This window comes from Saccostrea echinata, unplaced genomic scaffold (assembly GCF_033153115.1).
Source record: "Saccostrea echinata isolate AGI-Se365-2 ecotype Australia unplaced genomic scaffold, CSIRO_AGI_Sech_v1 ptg000052l, whole genome shotgun sequence".
NCBI lineage: Eukaryota > Metazoa > Mollusca > Bivalvia > Ostreida > Ostreidae > Saccostrea > Saccostrea echinata.
This window is the reverse complement of record NW_026889801.1, coordinates 13561999-13587310: the sequence shown is the minus strand read 5'-3', so window position 1 is coordinate 13587310 and position 25312 is coordinate 13561999. Positions and strand designations below refer to the sequence as shown.

The 25312-nt window shown below is 34.2% G+C and overlaps 1 protein-coding gene across 9 annotated transcripts in view; it reads left to right on the top strand.

Annotated features, from left to right (window-relative positions):
- The window catches only part of LOC133203844 (uncharacterized), a 161697-nt gene that overhangs the window by 45158 nt on the left and 91227 nt on the right, over positions 1-25312 (top strand). For 7 of the 9 annotated variants that reach the window (XM_061339638.1, XM_061339641.1, XM_061339642.1 and 4 more), the window contains exon 2: positions 23782-23832. The exons of 1 other annotated variant lie outside the window; for it this stretch is intronic. The gene's annotated coding sequence lies outside the window, so the exon portion shown is untranslated. Of the gene's footprint in view, positions 1-16719; positions 17339-23781; positions 23833-25312 lie in introns of all 9 variants that reach the window. One more of the 9 variants, XM_061339639.1, reaches the window with a different exon arrangement.

Below are 25312 nucleotides of genomic sequence, written 5' to 3'. Positions count from 1 at the left end.
TTATTCTTTTTTTCTTTACAATTTTTGTGCAGAAGATTTCTCGGAGATGGCTCGATCGATTTACTTGAAAATTTCAGGGAAGATGTATCTTTACCTGAACCTTATACGTATTTTTCAATTTTTTGAAATGTACTTCCGGTCGGAAGTTATCTCCCTTTTATCAAAATTTAGAGGACCTTCTTGTCTGCGCTGGAACTCAAAAACGGCTTAAGCTAGAGCGCTGAAATTTTTAGTGATGATAGAGGACATGTTGCCATTATGCACCTGGGTTTAGATATTTTCCGGAAGTGCCTAGTATGGAAGCTCGGTAGGGGTCGAAATTTAGGACACCAATCATGAGTGAATTTTTGAGACATTTTGTGTCATATCTTTTAAAGTATAGTTATTTTGTTAAAACATATTGAACAGAATTTGTGCAAAATGAAAAGATCTGTAACATGATATCAAGAAAAAAGCGCTGACTCATCACATTAGGGGCCGAGAGGGGCCAAAAGTCTTTAATAGATAACTCTTAAACAAGCAACATTTTGGTATACATTACTGAAGCAAAAATACTTATCTTAACAAACTACAACTATATATTTTGATTTTTACGTCATATGTCACATATATAGGGGCCACAAGGGGCCAGAATGCTAAATATTTGATGCTTTATATCTCGAAAAGGGGAAACATTTTGAAAAGCAATATTGAACAAATGTTGTTTAGAATGATAGTCTCAACAATGTGCATCCTTTGAATTTTCCCTAAAAAGCCCCTATAAGGACTTAAAGGGACGGCCCCTTAATATTTCAAGTCTACATATCTCGAAAACAAAACGAAACTTCTGAATAGTTGTTGAACAAAAAGTATTCAGAATTACAAGACCTTTCATGTGATATCAAGAGAAAGGGGCTGACCCCTCAAATAAGGGGCTCAGAGGGGCCAAAAGTCTTTCACCTATAACTTTTTAACGTTAAATATTTTGATATTAATTATTGAAGCAAAAATGTTCATCTTCACAATTTGCAACCATATATTTTAAATTTTTTATAAAATATTACGTAATTAGGGGCCATAAGGGGCCAGAATGTTAAATCTTTGACGCATTATATCTCGAAAAGGGGAAACATTTTGAAAAGCAATATTGAACAAAAGTTGTTTAGAATGATGGTGTCAACAATATGCATCCTTTAAATATTTCCTAAACAGCCCCTTTAAGGACTTAAAGGGACGGCCCCTAAATATTTCAAGTCTACGACTCTCGAAAACGAAACGAAACTTCTGAATAGTTGTTGAACAGAAAGTCTTCAGAATTACAAGACCTTTCATGTGATGTCAAGAGAAAGGGGCTGACCCCTCAAATAAGGGGCTTAGAGGGGCCAAAAGTCTTTCACCTATAACTTTTTAACGTTAAATATTTTGATATTAAGTAGTGAAGCAAAAATGTTCATCTTCACAATCTGCAACTATATATCTTAAAATTTTCTTACAAATTTTGCATAATTAGGGGCCATAAGGGGCCAGAATGCTTAATCTTTGACGCTTTATATCTCGAAAAGGGGAAACATTTTGAAAAGCAATATTGAACAAAAGTTATTTAGAATGATGGTCTCAACAATGTGCATCCTTTGAATTTTTCCTAAACAGCCCCTATAAGGACATAAAGGGACGGCCCCTAAATATTTCAAGTCTACATATCTCGAAAACGAAACGAAACTTCTGAATAGTTGTTGAACAAAAAGTCTTCAGAATTACAAGACCTTTCATGTGATATCAAGAGAAAGGGGCTGACCCCTAAAAAAAGGGGCTCAGAGGGGCCAAAAGTCTTTCACCTATAACTTTTTAACGTTAAATATTTTGACATTAATTATTGAAACAAAAATGTTCATCTTCACAATTTGCAACCATATATTTTAAAATTTTCATAAAATATTACGTAATTAAGGGCCATAAGGGGCCAGAATGCTTAATCTTTGATGCATTATATCTCGAAAGGAGGAAATATTTTGAAAAGCAATATTGAACAAAAGTTGTTTAGAATAATGTTCTAGCGGCTCAGAGGGGCCAAAAGTCTTTTATCTGTAACTCTTTAACAGTAATGTTCATCTTCACGATCCTACTATATGTATTTTAAAATCTTCATCAAATATTACGTTTTTTAGGTGCCCTAAGAGGGGACAAAAACCTTTTATTCATAACTCTTTAATGATCAAAATTTCGTTAAACACAACTGAAGCAAATTGTACGTTTTGACTATTTATATATTTATGAACAAAAATCTCAGTTAAATACGTATCTCATCTTATCAAAAATCGGACGGAAGACCCACTCGTTGCTCGCAACGAGATCGCATCTAGTTATTATTATTATTATTCCTTTTTTTCTTTACAATTTTTGTGCAGAAGATTTCTCGGAGTTGGCTCGATCGATTTACTTGAAAAATTCAGGGAAGATGTATCTTTGTCTGAACCTTATACTTTTTTCTCATTTTTTTGAAATTCACTTCCGGTCGGAAGTTATCGCCCTTTAATCAAAATTCAGAGGACCTCCTTGTCTGCAACGGAACTCAAAAACGATTAAAGCTAGTGTGCTGAAATTTTCAGCGATGATAGAGGACATGTTGCCATTGATCACCTGGGTTTTCAAATCTTCCGAAAGTGCCTAGTATGGAAGCTCGGTAGGGGTCAAAATTAAGGACACGAATCATGAGTGAATTTTAGAGACATTTCTGACGATAACTTTTTAACTATGAGTATTTTGTTAAACTATATTGAACAGAAATTGTGTAGAATTACAAGATCTTTTATATGATATCAAAGAAAAAGGGCTGACTCATCACATTAGGGCCTGAGAGGGGCCGAAAGTCTTAAATTAATAACTCTTTAACGATCAATATTTTGTAATGCGTTACTGAAACAAAAATGCTTATCTCAACAATTAATAACTATATATTATGATATTCATATCATTTGTTACATAATTAGGGGCCATAAGGGGCCAGAATGCTAAATCTTTGACGCTTTATATCTTAAACGTATGGAATATTTTGAAAAGCAATATTGAACAAAAGATGTTCAAAATGATATTCTGAACAATATGCAACCTTTCATTTTTTGCTTAACGTCCACATTAAGGAGTTGAAGGGCCAGCCCCTAAATACTTCTTTTGCAAATATCTCAGAAACGAAAAAGAATTTCTGACTAGTTGTTGAACAAAAAGTGTTCAAAATCATGAGAGCTTTAAAGTGATGTGAAGAAAAAGGGGCTGGACCCTCACAAAAGGGGCTGAGAGGGGCCGAAAGTCTTTGAACAATAACTCTTTAACGATCAATATTTTGTAATGCATTACTGAAGCAAAAATGTTTATCTCAACAATTTACAACTATATATTATGATATTCACATCATATGTTACATAATTAGGGACCATAAGGGGCCAGAATGCTAAATCTTTACCGCTTTATATCTCAAAAGTGGGAAATATTTTGATCAGCAATAATGAACAAAAGATGTCCAAAATAATGTTCTAAACAAGATGCAACCTTTCATTTTTTGCTAAACGTCCCCATTAAGGAGTTGGAGGGCCGGCCCCTAAATACTTCTTTTGCAAATATCTCAGAAACGAAAAAGAATATCTGACTAGTTGTTGAACAAAAAGTGTAAAAAATCAAGAGAGCTTTAAAGTGATATCAAGGAAAAGGGTCTGACCCCTTAAATTAGGGGCCGAGAGGGGCCGAAAGTATACAATCAATAACTCTTTAATGATCAATATTTTGTAATATATTACTGAAGCGAAATAGTTCTTCACACACTTTATCTAAATAACTTGATGTTGATATCATATGATACGCAATAAGGGGTCTTTAGGGGCCAGATTGCATAATCTTTGGCGCAATATGTCTCGAAAAGGAAAAATATTTTGATAAACAGTATTGAACAAAAGACGTTCAAAATAATATTCTGAACAATATGCACTCTTTGAATTTTTGCTAGACGTCCCCATTTAGGACTTGAAGGGCCAGCCCTTAATATTTCTTTTGCATATATCTCGAAAACAAAAAAGAATTGCTGAATAGTTGTTGAACAAAAAGTGTTCAAAATCATGAGAACTTTAAGATGATATCAAGAAAAAGGGGCTGACCTCTCACATTAGGGGCCAAGAAGGGCCGAAAGTCTTTAATCTATAACCCTTTAATGATCAATATTTTGTTAAACATTATCAAAGCAAAATTGTTCGTCTTAACAATTTATTTATATCATTATATTTGAACGAAAATCTCAGTCAAATTCTTATCTCATCTTATCAAAAATCGGACGGAAGACCCACTCGTTGCTCGCAACGAGATCTCATCTAGTTCTTATTATTCTTTTTTTTCCTAGACGCCAACTTTTAGACCTCATATCTTGCTCATTTCTCAGCGGATTTTGCTCAAATTTGCAGGGTTTACAAAACTCTATCAAAATGCTGTCAAACATTTCAAAAATTTACTTTTGGGTTATCTCCCTTTAAATGAAAATTTATGACGCTTCATTTCCAGACAAAGGCTCAGAGACTACAAAAGCTGGAGTAGAAATTCTACCGAATTTAAATAATAGAAGCACTGAAGTTGTGCACATCGGTTTTTGTTTTTCAATTTCTGTATTCAAAATGGCGCTAGAGAGGGGTCAAAAATTAGAACGCCTAAAAGAGCGAAAATTTACACATTTTTTCCTTTTTTATCTTCTAAACTAAACATATTTTGATAAAACATGTAGAGTAAAAGTTGTGCACAATTTTAAGGTCTTTCATTTGACACCACTAAAAAGGGTCTGGCCCCTAAAATTAGGGATCTGGGGCCCTTTAAATTTTTTGCTTTGTAACTCAAAAACGGTAAATATTTCGAAATAGCTGCCGTAATTAAAGTTGTTATTTAACATCTTATTGATCTCAAGAAAACGTTATTTTGTTTGAGTCTTGTGTTCAAAATGAGCTAGAAGCATAACACATATACAGGTAAGTGTTTTCTTTCAGCAAGTAAACAAGAGCTCATCATGCGTGTAATTAAAATAAACTTACTTTAAATAATAAACCTAGCTACATTAGATGCTAATATTCTTTAGAATCAGGTTCTTGAAGTATTTTGTGCTTTATTTCCAAATTATTTACCGACAACTTTCCCTTTTATTTAGTTTGTTTTCAAATTTGGATAAACCAGTCTACTAAACAGGGAAACCTCACTAAGATATTAACAGTGGTGAAGGAGAAACTTCAAGAGTACTGTGCAACAATATATTCGAGAAGTGGTGTAAATCAGATGTGGATACTTAAAAATTCCAAGGAACTTTTGGAAAATTTGAAATCAGAAGATTTTACCAAAATCAACAGCTTAAAAACTTACGACTTTTCAACTTTATACACAACCATTCCCCACGATAAATTAAAGTCCAGCTGCTTTTTCAATAAAAATGGAACTCGTAAATATACTTACCTTGTCATTGGTCATTTGCAAAATTATTTTGTTAAAAAACACTCTGATTGTACACACAAGTACTCTGAAGTTGACATTAAAAAGATGCTTGAGTTTCTGATTGACAATATCTATGTGGTTTTTGGAGACCAGGTCTTCCAACAATCTATTGGAATTCCTATGGGTACCAATTGCGCCCCGTTATTAGCAGACCTTTTTTTGTATTCATATGAAGCAGAATTTGTCCAAAATCTTGTGCGTTAAAAGAAGAAAACACTTGCTGTGGCGTTCAACTCGACATTTAGATATATCGACGACGTATTGTCAATTAACAATGGCTATTTTCATTCTTATGTCGATACGATATATCCTGGTGAACTTGAGATAAAAGATACCACAGAGTCTGACACATCTGTTTCATATTTGGATATTTTACTTGAAAAAGACGTTAATGGTAATCTAACAACCAAGTTTATGATAAACGTGATGACTTTAACTTTTCAATCGCCAACTTCCCTGACTTATGCAGCAATATACCTTCATCACCTGCATACGGGGTATATATCTCTCAGTTGATTCGATACGGAAGAGCATGCTCTACGTATGTACAATTTCTAAAACGAGGTAAATTATTGACAAATAAGTTGATGAAACAAGAATATCAGCTGTCTCGTTTAAAGTCATCATTTCGTAAGTTCTATGGTCGATACAATGACCTTGTCAGCAAATACAATTTATCATTGAGTCAAATGCTGACTGACGTTTTTCATACTAATTGTTAGGCCATTATTTACACACTGAATTGTCGGCGGATTTTTCCGTTATTTCCCGATCATGACAAGGAGCACACGGCGGGTGTGACCGGTCGGCAGGGGATGCTCACTCCTCCATGGCACCTGATCCCACCTCTGATGTTTGGAGGTCCGTGTTTGCTCTGCTCCTATTTTGTATTGTTTAATGGACTTTTGAGCTTGAATACTGTTCGTTATCTCCATATATTTCATTTCTTCTTATCATATAAAAACAAACAATAAAGTTAGAAAATAAAACAAAACTTTAAACAAAGACTATTCAAAGCCATTAAGTACATGCCTTTTACATTCACCTTGTGTGTTTACAATTATGTAACCCCTCCCTCGATAGCGCGTGGCAAAGGAGGTCACCGAGGATCAATCGGCCTGTGAACCAGCGACCTAAGGTCATACACAAAACAAACTATAGAATGGCCATTCCAAATACATTTTGTTAAATAAGTGATGAGTGCATAAATATGTTGAATCTTTCAGACTATTTCATAATATCTTTGATTAAGTCGCTAGTACATTTCAATTTATATTTTATTCGCTGAATTACAAGAAAGTTGCATATTTATTCTTATAAACATTGTATTTCTCGATGTTGAGATAATTGCGCTTTGTGGAAAATTACTTTAAAATCATTTCGAATCTTTCATATGATTTCGTCTTACTGTTTATCACTCGCTCGTTTTAATCAGCTAGTCTTAACTGCCTTTCACTTATTCACTTCAAATTCAATGCATTTTGAATGCCGAAAAGACCACTTTGTTTGCGTATTAAAGAAATAGTTTATTTATCTTTAATGTTATTATTTAACAAGTTGCTATTTCTTTCATGAACATTAAACAGCATGTATATAATTTTCACGATAATTGTACGTAGAGGTCACATTTTTAATTGTCAGGAAAATCTAAAATAAAATTAACTACTTTTGAGTTTGTATTATTTTCTTCCTAACTTACAATATTATTGCATACAAAATACTAGGTCGGACGCAAGTAACCTAAAAATTTCACTTGTATTTGAAAATTCTATCGAGCGTCGAAAGAATTTTACCGTTAAAAAGTGTACCAAAAAAACCTTCCTATGCAGATTTCTTTGGGAATCAATTGGCTTAGATAGTTTACTCCGACATGTGTTGACAAAACTCACGCAATGAGAAGCCATACATTTCAAACTTGTGACCTCTTGGTCAGTGCATGTGAAGATTACGCATGGCAATTAGTGTCTGGAAAACGAAGTATGTTTTATAATTGATTTGACAGGTTAAGATTTGTTCTCATTCTAAATTAATTACAAACACAAACCCGTTATTTTCTTTGTTATTTTATACCGTCCCTTATATCTGATAGATTGTTTTAAAAACGTGTTGTTTAGGAAGATTAATCTCATGCATTTGTTTTATTTCATCTAATAAACTGAATTTAACAATGACACGAATTACTGGTACATGCATGTAAGTACGCGTAAATGCGGTTTTATTTGTTTATGTGGAAGAGCGCACAAATTAAATACACTTCGAACTCTGGAATTTCCCTATTTTACTGTTTAAATCATACGTCCGCTCAGCTGACGAGTTGTTCTAATAACGGTAATAAATTATATTCAAGTCCTGGCCAGCGATCGTTACGGTTGGTGACACTGCAATTAAACAGGTCGATACTAAGGTACTAAGATACTAACGGGTATGTATATTTTCACCTAATATGTTCATTAAGTGTTTTCATAAGAAGTAAATTGCTGGATGATATCATGTTCTCCCTGATCACATCGATAGCGTATAGAAACAGCGGTACATGAACAAACGCTTTTGTGTACAAAGCAAACGTGTAAACCAAAAGGATGGGGAAAAAACGACGAAATAAAAACATTTATCTATTAACTGAAATTATTGTCTTTAGACAGATAAAAATAAATGATTATCCGCCTGAAAACATGTGAAAATTATACCCAAATGCAATGTAACGAAGGATTTGGGGTTTAATCGCGAGTATACAATTATAGCAATGATGTGTACATGTACATGCAGAATACCGCTTTTTTATCTTTCGTCCATGTGTTCCTCCTTAACGGAAAAAATTATCAGTAAATTATATTATACCGAACGAGGTTGAAAAATGACGAACTTTTTTTCTTAAAATTAACAGCAATTATCAGACTTTTCTTATATCACTGTAAAAATGCCCTAAAAACTAAAACCGTCTGTTTGACTTTGTCAACGCGTTAAATAGATCGGGTTCGAGATTTTTATTAAATGTCTGGAATATTTCGCTTTATAATGGAAAAAAAAAACACTGGCAGATTTAGAGGAGGTTCAGGGGGCCTCCCCTTTTGTATCCAAAATATACACAAGATTTAATAAATCAATTTTTTATGTGGCTTTGGGCCCCCCTACCCCGACCCAAAACTGGTCGGGCCCCCTTTTCAAGATTCCTGTATTCGCCACTGAAAAAGAATGTGTTGTTCTCTTGGATGTTGATATCTGAATTATGTTTTAATTAAACACCTTCTCTAATATACATGGGCGCCCATAATAGGACGATTATTTGTTTCTCAAAATAAAGTGGTTCTTATAGATGTTAAAAAAAAACTTATTAACGGCTAATTAATTATTTTATTCATCTACAACAAATGTTAGTTTAGTTCTTTGCTTACATAATCCAACTTTTATAAATTAACACGAAAGTCGTGCGATCGTATACAAATACTCAGAAGCAATCTTTCATATTTAATGAACGTATAGGTGAATAAATTTCCTCTCATCACTATACGTATACCCCCATCCTCGAAATAAATAGAAAGTTTTCCTTCCGCAGTCGGATATACCAGGTACATGTCAGTACAAGTGAGGATGGAGCTTTACAGAAGCAGGTGATGAATTCCGAGAGAGATAGGCACTGCCTATTTTATATACATGTACATTCCTAGGGACCTTGTTTTCTGAACCGATGTCACTGTTATTCAAAGACCTAGCTAGAAATTCTCTCCTTCTCTCTCTCTTTGAAATGCAGGCCCGTCGATTGTAAAAAAAAAATGACAAAATAATTTCAATTTTTAATAAGTATCTCACCTTCCAAGCCAAAGACCCAAGGAAGCTTTTCTGTTCATAATTCTTCATCTTTGTTTGCTTTCTTGGTGTATATTAGCGTTATCGTCGTTGTTGTTCTAAAGCTACTTGTAAATTTTTCTTATTTTTAACAAGAACCACAGGACCATAACAACGAAAATTAACACAGAATATTTTTGGTAAAGTTTTATTCAAATGAAGGGTCACATCCTCTTTTAACAGATACATGTAGTAAAAATTAGATGGGGTCCAGGCGCGGATCAAGGAATTTTTTTCCACGGGGGGGGGGGGATCCCAATAAAAAAAAATATTTCAACCCAGAAATTTCTTGACGAGCCCAAAAAAAGAAACTCTTTTCCCAAACGTGAAAAACCAATTTCGTGTGTGTGTTTGAATGTTTGTATTGGGGGGGGGGGGGGTCCTTCACTTTTAAAGCTTCATACCTAAGACTTTTCATACCATTTTAACACAGATACGCGTTTTCGAGGAAGGGTCCGCGTTTTCTGGGGGGGGGGGGGGGGGGCATGGTCACTTTTACTTGGCTTAGTATATACATTAAACTGCCCCCAAACCCCTCTAGATCCGCGCATGGGGTCATTTGAAAATGGTATTCTCAAGAACCCCTGGACTAGAATGAGAAAATTTCCAACATAGCATACATTCATTTTTTTTTTTTCAAATATTGATTCCAGGGAGAAGGTTTGGGCCGGAAAGAGTGTTCATAATTTAACACAGGAATTTATATATCCCCCCAAACGAAGTGTGTGGGTTTGGGGTGGGGGTGTTTTGAGTCTTCTGGAATCACATTGTCCGTCTGTCTAGCTGTCCGTCTGTACGTGATAGTTTGCCAAGGATATTATAACTTTGTTATGAAGAAACTGGAAGGTCAACTTGGTACAAAGATTACTAATGATCCGAGGGTGTGTCATGGTTTTGATCCAACATCATTCCGGCAAGTTCAAGGTCACTGGAAAAAAGTAGCAAGTATCATACTTGATAGAGGAATTGCTTATGACAAAATTAAAGGGTTTGACACGACCTTCATCCAAGGTCATTCCTGTAAGTTCAAGGTCACTGACAGAAAAGTGTAAGATTACTGTATGTGCTATAATTTTGGAAGCTCATACTTGGAACAAAGATTGCTTATGTTCCACCGGTTTGAGATAACATAGTACTAGACTGGCAGAAGAAGTGGCAAAATTCGTGCCTGGATTATAAATTTATAACGGATGGGAGGAACACAGGAAACTTTTTCTCAGATTGCTTGAGAAGGGTTTGTCCTGACCTTGAACAAAGGTTTTTTCAGCAAGTTCAAGGTCACTGGCAGATAAATATTATTTTTTTCCCCATGCTATAACTTTGTTATATAAAATCACTGGAAGTTTTTACTTGATACAGAGATTGCTTATGATCCAATAATGTGTTTTGACCTTGATCCAAGGTCTTTCTGGCAAGTTCAAGGTCACCGACAGAAAAGTGCAATATTCTTTTTCAGGTATATCTTTGTCATTGAGTATCACTGGAAGCTCATAATTTGTTCAAAGGTTGTTTTTGACCTTAACATAGGTTATTTAGGCAAGTTCAAGGTCACTGATATAATAAGTGTAAAATTCAAAAAGGTCTAGTCGCCCACGTGACGCAGTGGTAAGAGTGTCTGCTCTAGATTCGTGGATTAAGGAGTTGATCCTTACGTCGCAGGTTCGAATCCCACTGTGAGACGCAGAGACCGATCCGTTGGATGAGACCGTACAAACTGAGGTCCCGTCTGGCAGTAGGTGCTGACACGAAAAAGATCCCTCACTGCTCAATGGCCATGAATGCCGAGTATAGGTCAAAATTTGCAGATCTCCATCGGCAAATGGTGGCGTCTCCATATGACTGAAAAGTTCTTTAAACAACATACAAACAAACAAACAAAAAGGTCCATAATTTTGTAATAGAAAAAATTGCATGCATTTGCATTTCACTGAAAAGATGATAAATATATCATCCAGAGTGTGTAATGGCCTTGACTTAAATTCGAGGTCACTTAGAATATGATGTTTTGGATGAATAGTCTGAAAGAATACGTGACTGTGAATTTTTTTATGTCGGTGACATACAGATGGTGTTTGCTCTTAACCAGCTGCAGAATGTGTCATGGCTTGACGCAAAGTTATTTGGACAAGTTCAAGTTCACTGACAGGGGAATTTTACATTCCTTAACTGTCTTTCTACTGTTGAAACATTGAAAGTTGATGCCCCTTACAGGATTGTTTATAACCTTAAAATGTTGCATGACCTTGACTCGAGGTCGCTATGTCCTGTCCGGAGCTCCGACGGAAGACCTAATCGTTGCATTGCAACGAGCTCGGCTATAGTTTTTTGTGTTTTATTTTTATCTATATTGTTTTTGTTTTATATTAAACGAAGAAAGGTTAATATGTGTTTTTTGAAGACGTGTTTAATCAAATCAAACATAAATAAAAAATGAAAATTGTCAGTAAATAATTTGTAGATAAAGCTCAGAACACTAAAGTAAGAACATTATTTTAAAAAATACAAGCATGTAATGTAGCCAGGTATTATTTAAAGAACTTTTTATTCAGTAACACGCATGAAGAACTCTTATTTACTTGCCGAATGAAAACGGTTACTTGTGTACGTGTGCGGCTTTTTACTCCTACACTCAACACTCAAACAATTTCATGAGATTTCTCAACACTCAAGCAATTTCATGAGATTGATAAGGTCTTAAGAATAAAAAAATAAGTTTAAAAAAAAAAAAGAAAGCAACATCAGTGACATGACATAAACGTCAGAGCTACAAGTTGAGTGGGATGATAAGACTGTGAAGTAGAAATTAAAGATACATGGCAGTAACAAGATTACTAGGCAGTACCAGGGAATTATGTTTGTTGATATTGTTTACTTTTTTGTACGTTTCAGTTTGTTCAGGGCTTAAGTTTTTTAAGGGAGGAGGTGGGAGGGATATCATCATGTACTCTTTAATTAGTAACTCATTTATATTTACATTAAAATGTAAGAACTTTGAAATTTGTTTTATAATCTCTTATTGATTATTTATTTAAATTGCAACAAAGTAAGAACATTAATTACATTGTATATATTAAGATTTTTTTTATCAATAAAGCAGTATTTGAGCAAAATTACAATATATATAATACATGTACTTTACTGTCACTATATCAACCAATACATTACATAAAAAAATCATTTATTTATTGGGTGGGGTCTCATTTTTCTAAATTTTATTACTCCCTTTTGAAGGAACTTGGTTCTCATATTTGGTGAATTTGTTTTCTTTTTTATCCTCATATACCAAAAATGTTCTGTGTCACTGTTAAATTGATATTGCTATAGTGGTTATAATTTTAGGAAGAAGATGAAAAATATACAAAATTTACCTGTATGATGCACCAGAAAACAGATAAATGGACATATACATGTAGGGCACTTAATCCAAAAAGTTCACTTTAGCCTTATTAACTTGAAAACTGAGTAACATCAGCAGACTCTTTGGTGACTAATTATCAATGATCAAACATGTACATCCTACATATTTATTATCTCCTTAAGGAAGCTCTAAACACTGCACACTAAAGAGTTGTATTTGTAGGCCGGGTAGTTTTATTGAGTTAGAGTGATCTGCCCTTAGAAGAAAAATAGAATAAATGGGAATCTACAGTTAATGACACAATTTCTAATGCATTAAAGTATTCTTAATGTTATATTAGACTAAGATGAAGTAATTGAATACATCCTGATTCAAGTTAACAACAGTGATTTCTGTTCACAAATAGTTCATTGTCTTTGAACATTTTTTGCAGAAATAAGGCAGGTACCCTATGGTGAAAATGAACTAGATACACTGAATATATGTACCTTTATATGATATATTTTTCTCAAAGTCCAAAAAGCATTTTTCATTAGTGCTTAGAGCTTCCTTAATGCAAAGGCTGAAATGTTGAAAAATGCTGAAAATTTAGTTTCAAATATTCTGGTGTACAGTGTAGTGAAGATTTGTTTTCGTTTAAAGTATGGAGAAAAAAAAGGGGGGGGGGGTTGGATGACACAGAAGGGATCTCACTGCATATGACCTTTATATGAGGGGGGATAATGAATATATGTCATGCAAGCATTATGGGCATTTGGCTCTGATATATATTTTAGGGGGTTTCTTGTTAATAAGAAATAATCTATGTGTTTGTTTGTAGGAAATAATGAACAAAGTTGTTGGAATACTGTTTGGACGTGAGAGAGATATGCTTATGGTGATTTTACAATTATATATTCAAACGCAGATAAATTTGCACTGACAAAAGCCAATTTAATCACAGTTGGCACAAAGCGTCCTTGGGTAAAGAGGATTCTAAATTGTTCAAATGAAGTCCTATTCCAAGGGGAGATAATCAAGAAAATGCAGAAAATAGGGTGGGGTCATTAAAAAATCTTCTCAAGATCCACTGGTCGAAAAGAGATGAAACTGAAGTGAAAGCTTCACAAGGAAGTGTAGATTTTAAATTGTTCAAATCATGTCCCCGGGGTGATGGGTAGAACCACAACAGGAGACAAAATTTACGTTGAAAAATCACTGGGCCAGAAAAGACGAAGCTTATGTGAAAACTTCCTGAGGTACATGTAATGTAGATTATAAGTTGATTGAATTATGTCCCCTGGGGGAGGGTGGGTGCCACAAAGGGGGATCAAAGTTTTACTTTTTCGTTTATGACGTTGCACTTCCACGGCGTTCAAAGTTTGTGAAGTCAAAATAAAACGCATACTTTAACCTTTTGACCCCATGTCTGTGTTATGGTGTTTTGAATGCCGTAGCTTTCTTCACACTTTATAAGCAAAATACATGTTGAATGTAAATATATAATTATGAAAAACATTTTCAAATCATCTCAAGCACAGCAAAGCCACGATTAGTCATATTAATATATATATATATATATATATATATATATATATATATATATATATATATATATATATATATATATATATATATATATATATATATATATATACACAGGTGTGTACATATATATATATATATATATATATATATATATATATATATATATATATATATATATATATATATATATATATAGGAACCCTAGGTAATGTAATTTAAGTTTGTTCAAATCATGACCCTCCTCCCTTCCCAGGGTAGGATGGGACCACAATAGGCAATAAATGTTTACATAGGATTTTATAGGAAAAGTCATTAAAACTCTTCTTCTCAAGAATAGCAAAGAGCCATAGTGAATCATTTTTTAAATAATGTGGAAGTATCCTCAGGTGGTGTAGGTTCAAGTTTGTTGAAATCTTGAACCACAGGGGTAGGGTGTGGCCACAATAGTTGATATTTTTTTACATAGGAATTTATAGGAAAAAAGGAAATGTAACACACGTAACAATGCAATGGCAGGAGCAGATTCTGTCGGGGTGCTCCCGGTGCACGCCCCCACTAAAACCAAAGAAAATTATTTCAAATTTACATGTACTTTCACTGTCAAACATCGATGTACAAAAGTAAAATTACACTCATTTTGAGTCAAAATGAGGTTCTCTGTTTGTTGAATTTCAAAAGCCTGCGGGAGTTCTCTCCTGCGGGCACCCCAACTGAATAGTGCCCTGGATCCACCAAGAAAATTGTCTCCAAGACAACAGAGACCGCTTTCCATCTAATAGAGCTTCTTCTAACACAAACCCTGGATCAGCGCCGGAATGGAGAAGGTCAACATCACAAAATCATAAAATGTTTGAATTGTGATTATCAATTTTAATCAGTGTACGACGATTGACAATTATATCTTCAACATTTTCTTTGTACTTAAGCTAATATGTAAACTGATGGAAGGCATGCAGAAAGATGCAAATGACAAATGATACATTCCCATAGCATATTTATATGGCAAAATTTGAGGGACATAATATTGTCTTTCAGGAGAGAGAGTATAATTAGGGGGGGGGGGGGTTCCAAATTCATCTTTTCAACAAGAATTTTTTTTGGATACATGTGGCAGAGTTTTACACCATACATATGCTACTGCAACAAGAAGGAAAGGAGGGGTATCAAAAGGCCAGTTGCCACCTGCAACCCAATCTAATTAAAATTAGATGTCCCGAATCCGCTACCGCTTCTCAAACGTTTGAAAAAATATACTCAGTGTTAGAATTTAGCGCGAGTTTCATCGTGCATATTTCTAATCGTACATAAAAATGGCATTCAAATCAATTTCATTGTTCGTTAAGTAGAAAAAAAACAGCTCCTGTAAATATTCCAATTTAATTGTAAAATTTTACGTTCAGAAAAAAGTGTGGGTAGGGGGCAAGCCCCCTGCACCCCACCCCAAACCATGTGCCTGAATGTTGTGTTCACCTGAGTCAATTGCAAGTGAAATAACTTTCCAGAACTATTTGTATCCATTCAGAAGTTCTCAATCATTTTTAAATTTAGTCCAATGTAGAAAAAAAAAAATAAATCCTTATATTTTTCTCAAAGGTCACGTTCAGGTGACCATAACAGTTTTTTTTTTCCTCTACAATGTTGGATCTCAACCAATCAAATAGTTAAGAATTATTCAATCATGTAATAAAGAAATTCATTTAATGACTGTGTAAAGTAGTGACCTCTATTGGTCACGCCTTTACACAGATGGAAACATGCTGCCTGGCCTAATCGAATTGGTTTAAGTGATTTGCAGATTTTGTCTTTGTGCCCCTGTACATGTAATAGAAGATTTGTGGGGATATAGTTTTTGATCTATCAGTCTGTCTGTTTGTTTGTACGCAAAATTTATCTTAATCTTGACTTTGGAAGTTTGACATACTATTAAAAAAGGTTAACCTTGCCCATAACTTCTGAACATTTGGGGCTAAGGCATTTATTTTCCACATTTTATGTGACAAAATCTTTCGTTAGATACCAACACCTTTGACCTCTTGACCTTGGAGTTTGTTTTTGATTTGTTTTGTTTTGGTTTTTTTTTTTTTAACTTTAACCTTGCTCATAACCTCTGAAAGTTTGATTCTAGGGCTTTTATATTTTACATGTGGCTTCTTGTGACAAGACTTTTCTTCATGTACCAACATTTTTACCTCTTGACCTTGCAGTTTAACCTTTTTTTTTGGATAACAACATGTTTGACTTCTTGATCTTGGTGATCTTGGTGTTTGACCTAGAGTTGAAAAAGTTTAGCCTTGGCCATAAGCTGCCATACGGGGGCATCAGTTTTGTTTTTTGTTTGTTTTTCATTTTTGTTTTGTTTTGCTTTTTACTTGTTTTTTGTTTGTTTGTTTGTTTTGTTTTGTTTTTTTGTTTTTTTTTTGTTTGTTTGTTTGTTTGTTTGTTTTTTTGCTTTACTTTGTTAGCATTTGTTTTTTGCTGAAGTCGTTTTTATTTTCAAATTTAAGATGGACTAATTAAATGATAGAGATCAGCAAGGCCATGGGAGAGGTGCCTAATCTATCCAGTGGGTATTTCAACTCAACGCTAAAATACCCCTGTCAATATCTGATGATCAAACGGTATGGCAACTTTGAAGATAGTCTGAATCTTTCTGTTACAGTAAACCAAGCCTGTTTGATTTCAGAGTTTAACAATAAACTTGGATGCACAAGGATATTGAATCTTCAGAATACTGATATTTTTCTGTGTTTAACTCATCATCTTCATGTAGAAGTCCGTTTTGTACATCAAGAAATCTTGAATTATCACTACTGTTCGAGATTTTAGTACATGGATATACAATCTCCGTTCAAGTATGTACATTCGGGTGGAAACGGCAATTACTTCCTGGGGATTGTTCTACAGTTGTGTGCATAGAGGATACAAGGACTATTTTGAAGTCATTTTCCATTCGTCTTTCCAATGGAACACCTGATAATATATATTACAGGGATGTAAAGACCTACATCAAATGGCCTGAAAAATATGATGGTAAAAGTGAAAAATATATTGAAGAGGATTTTGTGCACAGGATATATGGAACAAAATCAAAGATATACATTCCCAAAGCTATCGAAAGTGAAGGTAAAGTAACACTTTATATTTATATATATAATCATGTATTGTTAAAGGGGCCTAGACATAGTTGCATTGTTTACAGTTTAAATTTCTATTTTTATTCATAATATAGCTTCAATTTAATACGCAAGTTTCGAGATTATCTCCCTTAGTGCGCTTTTTCGTTACGAAGGGGGGTTTTATTTCCCCGTAAACTGGCAGGTGGGAGAGTAATTTATAACGTTAGGTGCCTACATCATGGATAAGCCGATCTATTAAAACTGTTTTTGGGGGTGCACTCATCAACTCGAAAATTACCTAATTTAAGTAAAGATGTCAATTTCTTTCCACAGGTACTTGTGGACAGGACCCCCTTCCCCCCGCCGATATTCAACCTTGGGGCTTGTTGGACATTTTTTTTTTCACAAATTATATCATGTGCACCATAGAAAAAAAATCGCGAAAACCCTAAATAATCGTTCCACACAAAAATCCCCACTATACATTATAAGAGAGAAAGGTATGCCACTCCGGTTTGTTTACGTTGTACCCCCACTGGTCCTTCTGGGTTTAAAAAACAAGATTTTATTTTATTTTAACCTAAAATGTCGGTTCACACTGTCTCTATATATATTTCTGTCTTAGTTCATGCTATCGGATTGACTCTGCATCTCGTAAGAATCCCACTGTGTTGAAAAATCCTTAGGTAAACGCAACGGAAGTGCATAGAGAATATATTACCTATTAAGATAACACCCGAGAGAGATTATTACGTCAGGCCAATACTCTCGGACGTTATCGTAATAAGTGATACATTCTTGGTGTTCTTCCGTTGCGTTTACCTAAGGATTTTTCAGGTCAATTAACCTACGCAAGAAGGCACGCTCGGGAGAAATCAGTGAGCAAGCAAAATTAAGCAACCCAATGAGGGATTGCAATTCACAGAGAATGATCTTTTTTTCTGCAGGGAAAATTTGGATAGCTGAGTTTTAATTTTGAAAATTTTGTCATCTGGTAAACGACATTCCATGGCAATGGGATCCACCTCAATACAATAAATGATAATAATTGTGTTAGGTATACAGGTTTTGTTGGGATTCAAAGGAATTCCAATATTGTTGCAAAGGGATATAAAATTGTTCAAGTCTGTTAAGCAGCTATCGGAAGCAGGGGGACCTCTGAAGAAAAAATCATCAATCATGTGGGACATACCTAGAGCTGAAAATTTGTTGAGCATGATCCACTGTAACGCAGTGCTGAGTGTTTCAAAAATTTGACAGGAGCTACTAGCGCCCATAGGGAGGCATTTGTCGTAATAATAGAAATTATCCCATTTAAATCCCAGCAAATAGTAGTCATTTGGGTGGACAGGGATATTGCAGAAACCATCCTCAGTATCACATTTAGCCATTAGGGCTGCAGTGCCAAATTGTTTCACTAGTGAAATTATAGTGTCTATGGAGTAATAAGAAACATGACTATTCTCTGGAGGGATTTGAGAATTAACCGAGTTGTTTTCTGGGTAGGACAGGTCATGAATTAGACGAAATTGGACTTCTACTTTTTTTTTAACAACGCCAAGAGGAGAGATAACCAAGTTTTCAAATTGAGGATAAGTGGAGGGCTCTGATATCCTACCCAACTTCAGGATGTTTGTTAGTGGATCCATGATTTGAAGAATGTTGAGATGTAGGGGTACCTAGAAACCTAATCTAAGAATACTGGTGAAGCCCGATATGATTAAATCTGAAAGGAAGGAATTGTATCCTTTAAAAATTATTTTTTAAAGAATTTCTGGTTTTACTGGAGTTTGAAGCTTTAGACGACTGTTTTTCATCATTTGGGGGAGTTTGGGGCATTTAAGCCGGGAGTGTTGTTCTTTGCAGTACTGGCAGGCATATGCTTGTAGGGACATCGGTTATTTATTTTTTTTTTTTTGGGGGGGGGGGGATTCTCCAATTTTGATTTGCTAAAATATATTTTTACGTTACTTGAACTCAGATAAACAAACATGAATTTTGCCTACTCATTAAATTTATTATTCATTGCTCAAGAGACGTACAATTAGTTATTTCTTTTCTTCTGTTCAACTACATTTATATATGTTTCTAGTCTGTAAAAATGGGATTGACAACTAGAGAGCTACAGTTCATTCGAGAGAGTGTACATTTATTATGTGCAGTGAAAAATGCACACAATACACACAATTTCGAAGTTGTATATATTAAGAAATTTATATTTCAAAATGCCAATGCAACACATATGTTCCTATTTTATTCTGCCCTCTTTTAGCAACGAAACTTTCCACACACTTATCCCTCATGGGCCTACATAGTATGACTGAGACTATCAACATATTTTGTCTGTTCATATACTAGAACATGTACTTGTAACGTTTACAACCATTATATAGCCTGTCCATTATCAAATCATTTTAACACTACTCTTAACATCTGAATTACTTGTCATTAAGGTCTTCCGTCTCTAACGAAAGACCTTGTTGTTCTTCGGTTCTTTTTTCCCTATTATTATTTTTTTTCTTACCGACTTTGTGCACACAAAAATGCAAGTTCTCGGAAATGACGCGGGTATGTTAAGGCTACACCCAGAGATATCCTACTTGCCTTCACAATATGACGTCATAGTAAGCTGTATGACGTGAACTAATGAAATAATGATTTCTTAATATCTATATTTAAAGTTTAATTTCAGGTCCAAGAAAAGAATGGAATCATTCAAAACATAACATAAACTAAATCTTGTCGTTTTTGGGTGGTATAAATAGCTAATTATTTAGCACGGGGGTTAAATACCAAACCCATGACGTCATAACTATTGATCAAATATTTGCCGAGTGAAATGAGAATTCGTGTAAACAAATATATGAAATGGGAGTTTTAAGGCATATACCATGAATGTTATGTGTGATTCATAAGGAATTAAAGATTAAGAATCAGGTACGCTGATATATTCTTATCATGTTTTCTTGTAATGAACATAGTCAGTGCTTTGAAATCCAGATCAGCCGTTCCTCTGTCGTTCTATAACAACAAAGATGCAAAAGTTCAACACTATGCTGCATACTTTGAAATTTAATTTTTCTTTGTATCGAAAGCTTGTATTCTATAGTACTTGGAAAGTGCTGCTAGAATCGTGTGGTTAACATGAATTGATAAAAATTCCTTGATCGTATGTATAAAATGTAAAAATTTTGGTAAGGTTTCATGCGAAATTTTGGAATATTTTTTTCTGTGTCAGGAGAGTAGGATTCTAGCAGCATTTTTCATGGCCCAGTGATGTTTTTACATAATTATTTTCACTAAAAGAAATGAATTATCTCCGGGGTAGTGTTGAACTTTTCACTTTTTCATTAAGGCAATTTTTCTATTTATAGACGTCACGTGATGACGTCGTAGTGGAGTGCTTCTTTTAGCCTAAGACTCAATGACGTCTATACAATGGGTAATAATAGTAAATGTTTTATCTATGGTTTTTCCGATTTATCAATGTTACATTTTACGAAAAAAGTCTAAATTCGCCGAAATATGATCTGGGTACTGCCTTAACATACCTGCGGAATTGGTAAATTTTCACGAAACTTTCAGATCTGATAGATACTGTCCTGAACCTTATTGGAATTTTTTTTTCCGTTGATGATCTCTCTTCCGGTTTTGAGAGATGAATGATATTTTTTTATTTCTAGAAGGACTGCTTGCCCTGAAGTGTGCTCATAAACAGTTAGAGATATGAAGTTAGCATTTCAGGGATGTTAGAGGAAACATTGTACTCAGCTACATTAAAGAAAGCCTGAGTTCGCATTAGTTAGGCATGGTGTACTACGTATCATTGTGACGTCATTAAAAATTTAATAAGAAGCAAACATAAATGCGTAAATAAAAGATTGTATGCATTTGTTTTATCCATTATTTATTTGAGAATAGAAAATCTCAACATTTGAAACAACACTGCCGAGTATCAAGAGACAAATCTTGTCATATATATATATATGGCGTCATTCGCTTTGAATTGACGCAGTATAAGTTGCCAGAGGAGTGGATCCATTGGTTTAATGATTACAAAGATGATTAATTGAATACAAAATCATTGTAAATTTTTAAGTTTAACAAACAAAACTGAAAATAAAGCAATTCTTGAAACAACTACACGTAAGTAAATAATTAATAATCAGGACCTTATCTAGTTGCCCGGCGTCAGAGAATGTATTAAAAAATCGATAATACGATAAGCATATTCTCGATAAACCTTAAAAGTGGAAAGACATGCACTAGAGTAGACTGTTTAAGTTGAAATGCGGAATATCAATTGCTTATAACATGTATAATCTAAAAAGTGCTGGAAGTTGATTCTGGTCAAAAGAATATTTTTTTTTTTAATTCTTACGATGTAGAGGCGAAGTTAAACATTTTTGCTAGTACCGTATATACTCGCCTATAAGTCGTTTTTTTGGGAGTTAAATTTTGGTCCAAAACTCTATGTCCTACTTATAGGCGAGTTATAAAGAGATTGGTATTTTTCTGGACAGCGAAATGTAGCATTTTATATATATTTCCGACGATTATTGAAGAACAAAGTCTATATATGTATAATCGTTTATGCATTCAAAGATTATACATAAAGTACAAGTATTTACTTATTATAATAATTTTATTTTTATCTTAAGTGTGCATTACTTATTTGTTTAATGATTTAAAATTAGATATCGGCGTTATTTCGAAAAATATTAATGGAAACCAGGTAAAAACATCAGTGCATTGATTTCAACTTTCAAACGATTCTGGCAAAAAGTTGTACCGACTTACAAGCGGGTCAATGGCAAATCCCTCCAAATTAACCTAAAATACAACCGACCTATATACTCGCCTTGGCACTTATAGGCGTGTATATATTACAGTGCACACATTCTCAGTAAATTTGCGAGTATTTCCCAAAGAGCATAAACTAGCTCCTAGCACGTTTTAGGTACAGGATGTTAACCTCTTTAATGTATACCAATTTTTATGGCAAAATGATTGACACATCCTTGCACTTTCACAATTTTTAATTTTATTCTAAATACTGAAGAAAAGTGGCAGTTTTGTTGTGTATTAATGAAAAGTATTAAAACTATAATCCAGAAAATTCAGAGTAGAAATGTTCGAAAGCAAAACCCACTCACAGTATTGTCAGTCCGTGCTCAGTGGTGTGTGCAGACTTAAACAATTGAACACACCCGGTGAATTGTAAACATTAACAATAACAGAGCTCGTGCCATGTTTACAAAAACAGTTTACGTTTTCACGGGTGTATTCAATTTGTTAAACTCTACACAACACTGAGCACGGGCTGACGATATAAGTGAGGGGGTTTGCTTTCGCACATTTCTACTCTGAATTTTCTGGATTATAGATGTAATGTTTTTCATTAATAAAAAGAAAATCGCTTCTTTTCTTAAATATTAAGGATAAAGATAAAATTTGTGAAAGTGCAAGGATGTGTTAATCAAACGCGTCCAGGAATTCGTAGTTCCAATAATTTCCAGATAAAATAAGTTTTTAACTGTATTTTCGTGTGAAATGCTGTTGCAATATATAAGTCGTGATATTATACAGAAATTTTGAGAAAATATTAACTTCAAATCTGTGTCTAAGCACCTTTAAGAAGATATTAAGATAAAATTTTCCATCGATTTCCTTAAGATAGTTGAGTAGACGTGCAATTTGGTATTCTTATTTGTCTAACATAAAGGCACCAGCGCTCGGTAGGGCTCGAAAAAATGGCTCAGTAACATCTCGCTAAATTTTTCACGGTTTTCGTCATATCTTTGCATCTACAAATATTTTGTTACCACATATCGAACAAAAGTTGTGCAGAATATCAAGGTCATTCAAACGATATCATGAAAAAGGGGTAGGCCCGTCAAATTAGGGGCTTAGAGGTGCCAAAAGACTTTATACCTTTAACTCCTTAACGATCAAAATTTTGTGATAAATTACTGAAGCATAATATTTATCTTAAAAATCTGCATTAATATATTATAAAAAAAATTGATCCAATATTACGTAATTAGGGGCCAAAATGGGCCAGAATGCTAAATATTTGACACTTTATATCTCGAAATGGGAAATATTTTGATAAGCAATAACGAACAAAAGATGTTCCGAATAAAGTTATTGTCAATTTGCACCCTTTCAATTTTTCCAAACGGCCCCATTAAGGACTTGAATGTCTGGACCCTAAATATTTCTATTTTATATAGCTCAAAAACAGACAGAAATTTCTAAATAGTTGTTGAACAAATAATCTTCAAAATCATAAGACCTTTCATTTGACATAAAAAGGGGCTGATCCCTCCAATTAAGGGGCTCAGAGGGGCCAAAATAGCAAATCGTTGCTGGAAACGAGAACTCAACTGGTTATGTGGTATATTTTATTTATTCAATAATACTGAGTATGTTTGTTTTCTTTTACAGGGAATGCTGCTATCAAGAAAGGAACCTTTCCAAAATGTTACAGATTTTCAAGTAAGAGCAAATTTCTTAAACTCAATGACATCTTTGTAATACATGTGTGGTCAGTTCTGTAAATCTGGAGAAATTGTGGACATATGCATCTTAGTTTTTCTTCCGTGCAATGTAGCTTTGTTCAAATATTTATTGGATCCAAGGATAAAGACCTAGCAGCAGACGATGTTTAGAGATGGACAAAGGAATGGGTCTAGAATAAGTGATGGTTAAGAATCGAGATGTATTTTTTCATCAAATTGTTTGAAATGAATCCGTTGAGTGAATAGAGTTTTTTTTTTATGATATCAATAAGAACTGTGTGTGGCATGTCACGGGCCAAATCAGACTGATTAAAACTGGGGTATAGCAAATCAAAGTACTGAAAGTACTGATGGGAGTTGATTTTAATGCGAAGGGTTGATAGTTCCTTTCAAGATGGAAAATCTGAAGCAAAGCTTCTTTAAAGTGATATACATGTAAAAAAGATATGGTGATAGATCTTGCAAGGTCTTTATCAAGTAAAGGATGACTGCACTTAATGGTTTTGGGTCTTTTTCGGTCGCTTCTTTTGCTTTTTAAGAATCCCCGATCTTTCAACTTGAATCATAATTTCATAAATATTATGAATTTTGTGGAAGATTACGCAAGGCGATGGGCCAGACATGCAAAATAAGACCTAGGCACTTTGTCAGAATGGATAAATGTTTCAGATGTATGTTAAAATCTCGCATTAAGCGATTGAGGGGCAATATGAAAACCATCTTTCCTTCTGTGTTCAGTAATCCAGAAGTGTAAAAAGAATAAGATAGACTACACGATCAGTATGTACTGTTGTCAGCTGACAAAGCAGGTAACAATATTGTCTACAAACATTGTGATTGTACACACAAGTACTCTAATGTTGATATTAAAAAAGATGCTTGAGTTTCTGATTGACAATATCTATGTCGTTTTTGGAGACCAGGTCTTCCAATAATATGTTCGAATTCCCATTGGTACCAATTGCGCCCCGTTATTAATCAGACCTATTTTTGTATTGATTTGAAGCAGAATTCATTCAAAATCTTTTACACGAGATAAAGAAATCTCTTGCTGTGGCCTTCAACATTTAAATATATTGACGACGTATTATCAATTAACAATAGTTATTTCCATTCATATGTCGACAAGATATATCCCAGTGAGCTTGAAATAAAAGATACCATAGAGTCTGACACATCTGTTTCATATTTGGATATTTTACTAGAAAAAGACGTTTATGGTAATCTAATAACAAAGCTGTATGAAAAACGTGATGACTTATGCAGCAATATACCCTTATCATCTGCATATGGGGTGTATATCTCTCAGTTGATTCGATACACAAGAGCATACTCTACGTATGAACAATTTCTAAAACGAGATAAGTTATTTCCAAACAAGTTGATGAAACAAGAATTTCAGTAGGCTCGTTTAAAGACATCATTTCGTAAGTTCTATGGTCGATACAATGACCTTG